A 5,137-nucleotide genomic window follows, 5' to 3' on the forward strand; every position below is an offset into this window, starting at 1 on the left:
CGCATATGTGTGATGCTAAATACTCAGCCTCCTGCTGCCAGCTCTCCCTCCACCCTTCTCTACTTTCCTGGGGAGGGGCATTCAAAAGAGGCCAAAAAAAAACAAAAAAAACTCTAACAATCCCACCTGTGGCATTATCTTACCGCCGGCGACCTGTGCGCCCAAAAAGTGACCCCACTTAAACCGCCGTAAATGCAGTGTAACCCCTTCAGTGCCAGATGGGGCATTTTTTTTTTTATAACTCGATTAAGACCGGACCGATCACGTGAAAGTCGTCCGTCGTTGTCGGGTTCCTTTCAGCCGTTCCTGAGTTTTATCCGATCCTGGGAAATCTGCGTGACAAATAGTGACGTCTCTAGCAACAGTCACCAGAGGCGCGTGCCGCGGATGTTTTCTCTGGGCACCCCGTTCAATTGTATCTACATCCTCTCCCTCCGCCGGGGATACCGCAGGCGTCTTCAGGGTCTACCGTTAAAGTTCACCCCGAGTTCTCACATGATGCCCCTATTCTCGTGTCACTAGGACAGCTGGGTGACGAGTCTATTGATCCGTAATGTTGAGATGGGATTTCAGGTTTGAGCCATAGTCCACCTAAAGTCGCCTCTGCTACATACAAAGACTGTACAGGACCCAGGAACTTAAAGTTACACCTCTGGTTTAAAGTTGTGTGGCCTGAGGGGCAAAAATGTAAATTGGAGCTCACATTGCAAGACTGCTCCGTAAACAGGAGACTTTTCAGATGCAGAGGCCTCATTCACATGTAAACGCTGTCATTACACATGCTAATCCGCATAAGCGTTTTCCATATGAGCAGTGTAGTACCTGTCCCGGCCAGCAGATGGCTTCTGAGATAGATGGACAATAATGGACTAATGACAAGGGACTGATGAATTCTGAGCAGAGGAAGTACTTTAACTGATGACAGGATTACTCTATTTAAGCCCCGGGGGCCATTTTTGGGGTGTTTCCATGCTTCTGTTATTTTTGGATTAAAGGAACTAATTGACATGTCTCAACTAATTGACCGAGTTGCCCATCAATGTGGTAGGTTTCCATATCTTCCTTGGAGAGGAGCTCTTGCGTGCCACCTTGTCAATGAGGGTCTCATCAGTTTCCCACCAATGAGAGTTGAGTTTTTTTTGCTTGTCTGTGCGGGACTTATGGGCTAAACCTAGTGGAAGGGTGTCCTATTAATTGGGTCATGAGCAGATGGCGAGATCAAAGGCGAGCCAGGCCCACAAGAACCTTCAGACTTCATATTGATCTCCATAACGGTCTTGTTTTAGAGCTCCCGTTATTTGGTTACGCTAAATGAATGTATGGACTAACAACTAGTAATTAGGGCCAAATTACAGGTGGACCACAAGGGCAAATGCCCCCTGGGCCGCTACCACCCTTCTGCTTCAAACCAAAATCTAGTTATTTAGGTTCTTCTGGATGTTTTTGTCAAGTTTGAACATTTTTGACCATATTGAAGTTACCCATAGTCTGTTTATCTCTAAGCCAGGGGAGGAGACCCTCTCATGCCACCCAAAGACCTCGATAGATCTTGATCGGGCATCTTCCTGTTTCCTACAAATCATCATTGGGGCTTTGAGAAGATCTTGATCATTTTTGGAGCTCACGAGGCTCTGATATTTGGTCGGTTATCTCGAAGCTGTTTTACGAGCAGGAACCATTGATGATCGGAAGGAACCTCAGCAGATACAAGGTGGCCTCGTTTTTCCTCTGAATGGAAGGGTTAATCTGAAGTGACTCCCCAGTGAAGAGGCGGTGGGTAATCTGAGAAGCCCTGCCAAATATGTTATTGCCATTGAACCTTGAGGATGCAAAGTAAATACAGACAGAGCTGGAAGTTTACTGTTCATTGTGTCAGGGTGGAAACTTGTCCAAACAAGTCCTCGTGGAGAAGAACATATGTACTGTGCTGTCATACGGGGGAAAACCTCCCAGTAGGCCCAACAATCCGTCAGATTTAATCCCCATTTTTACCCAGCAGTCATAGCTAAGAAGAAAAAAACCACTGGGATATTTATAGAGAGTCAATTACCAACATGGGCCAAAGGGTCAATTGTCCCGGGACCTACATCACCCGGTCACCACCACACACAGCCATGTCCAATCTTCCTGGCACTGTTTTCTGTTCCGGCATTATTATGTGGTACCGTAAGCAGTATTGTGTGGGATTGTATGGTACTGTGATTTGGCACTATATAGCGGTATTATTAAGGTACTATGGTGCACTGTTATTTGTATACTTGTACATGTACACTATATGGCACTATTATATAGGCACCATATGGCAGGAATATGAGGGCACAATAAGGTACTGTGATTTGGCGCTGGATAGCAGTATTATTTGGGCACTATGTATCACTGATGTATGTACAGTTGTAGATGTACACTATATGGCACTATTATATAGGCACCATATGGCAGGAATATGTGGGCAAAATAAGGTACTGTGATGTGGTACTGTATAGCAGTATTATTTGGGCACTATGTAGCACTGTTGTATGTATAGTTGTAGATGTACACTCTATGGCACTATTATGTTGGCACCATATGGCAGTAATTTGTGGGCACAATAAGGCACTGTTATTTGGCACTGTATAGAATTATTATTTGGGCACTATGTAGCACCATGTAGCATTGTTATTTGTATACTTGTACATGTACACTATATGGCACTATTATGTTGACACCATATGGCAGGAATTTGTGGACACAATACTGTACTGTTATTTGGCACTATATAGAACTATTATTTGAGCACTATGTAGCACTATTGTATGTATAGTTGGAGATATACACTATATGGCACTGGCACCATAATTTGTGGACACAATACGGTGCTGTTATTTGGCACTATATAGCAGTACTATTTGGGCAGTATATAGCGATATGATTTGCACACTGTTACATGTTTGTCAATATTATGTAGGCATCATATGATGAAATGATGTGGGCGCATTGTGGAACTGTTATTTGGCACTGTATAGCAGTATTATTCGAGCACTATACAGCACTATGATTAGCACATGTTTTCCTATTTGGCAGTATTATGTTGGCATCATATGGCAGTATTATGTGGGGACTGTTTGGTGCTGTTATTTGAGTACTTTATGGCATTGTTTTGCGTTCACTGTATGACAGTGTTGTGTGGGATTTGTATTGCTATTTTGCACTATATTGCAGTATTATTTAGCTACTATGTAGCACTACTATTTCTATACTTGTACATGTATACATTTTGGCACTATTATGTAGCATCATATGGGAATATTATGTGGGCGCATTGTGTTATTTGGACCGTATAGCAGTATTATTTGTGCACTATGTGGCAGTAGGATTAGCACACCGTGACCTGTTTAGTAGTATTATGTGTGCACTGTTTGGTGCTGTTATTTGAGTACTTTATGGCCCTGTTTTGCGTTCACTGTATGGCAGTATTACGTGGGGACTTTATGCTTCTATTATTTGAGCACTTTATGGCCCTGTTTTGCGTTCACTGTATGGCAGTATTACGTGGGGACTTTATGCTTCTATTACTTGAGTACTTTATGGCTCTGTTTTGCGTTCACTGTATGGCAGTATTACGTGGGGACTTTATGCTTCTATTACTTGAGTACTTTATGGCTCTGTTTTACATTCACTGTATGGCAGTATTACGTGGGGACTTTATGCTTCTATTATTTGAGCACTTTATGGCTCTGTTTTGCGTTCACTGTATGGCAGTATTACGTGGGGACTTTATGCTTCTATTACTTGAGTACTTTATGGCTCTGTTTTACATTCACTGTATGGCAGTATTACGTGGGGACTTTATGCTTCTATTACTTGAGTACTTTATGGCTCTGTTTTACGTTCACTGTATGGCAGTATTACGTGAGGACTTTATGCTTCTATTATTTGAGCACTTTATGGCTCTGTTTTACGTTCACTGTATGGCAGTATTACGTGAGGACTTTATGCTTCTATTACTTGAGCACTTTATGGCTCTGTTTTACATTCACTGTATGGCAGTATTACGTGGGGACTTTATGCTTCTATTACTTGAGTACTTTATGGCTCTGTTTTACGTTCACTGTATGGCAGTATTACGTGGGGACTTTATGCTTCTATTATTTGAGCACTTTATGGCTCTGTTTTACGTTCACTGTATGGCAGTATTACGTGAGGACTTTATGCTTCTATTATTTGAGCACTTTATGGCTCTGTTTTACATTCACTGTATGGCAGTATTACGTGAGGACTTTATGCTTCTATTACTTGAGTACTTTATGGCTCTGTTTTACGTTCACTGTATGGCAGTATTACGTGAGGACTTTATGCTTCTATTATTTGAGTACTTTATGGCTCTGTTTTGTGTTCACTGTATGGCAGTATTACGTGGGGACTTTATGCTTCTATTACTTGAGTACTTTATGGCTCTGTTTTACATTCACTGTATGGCAGTATTACGTGGAGACTTTATGCTTCTATTATTTGAGCACTTTATGGCTCTGTTTTACGTTCACTGTATGGCAGTATTACGTGGGGACTTTATGCTTCTATTATTTGAGCACTTTATGGCTCTGTTTTACATTCACTGTATGGCAGTATTACGTGAGGACTTTATGATTCTATTACTTGAGTACTTTATAACCCTGTTTTACGTTCACTGTATGGCAGTATTACGTGGGGACTTTATGCTTCTATTACTTGAGTACTTTATAACCCTGTATTATGTTCACTGTACAGCAGTATTACGTGGAGACTTCATGCTCCTGTTATTTGAGCACTTTATTGCTTTTTTGCAACACAAAATGAGAAAAAGTTTAAAGTCCAATTTTAAGGATACAGGGATACATTATATACTCTGGAAATAGCTTCCTTTGAGGTTTGCTGCCCCCTCGTGGCTAGTACTTTGAACCACATGTGGATCATAAAGGGTTGCTCTGTCTTTTGGAGAACTCTGTGTTCAGATATTTTTACTATGGGGGTGGCGGAGTCACATGGGGTGGTAGATAATTATACTGTGCTATGTGTGTTATTAAAGTCACGGCGCATTCACATCATATCGTTCTGTATCCCGCTCCAAGGGAACAAGGGAAAAACGTCCTAAAGCTTTCCTTCAGAATGCAAATTAATACAA

Source organism: Rhinoderma darwinii, chromosome 12 (genome assembly GCF_050947455.1).
Source record: "Rhinoderma darwinii isolate aRhiDar2 chromosome 12, aRhiDar2.hap1, whole genome shotgun sequence".
Taxonomy (NCBI): domain Eukaryota; kingdom Metazoa; phylum Chordata; class Amphibia; order Anura; family Rhinodermatidae; genus Rhinoderma; species Rhinoderma darwinii.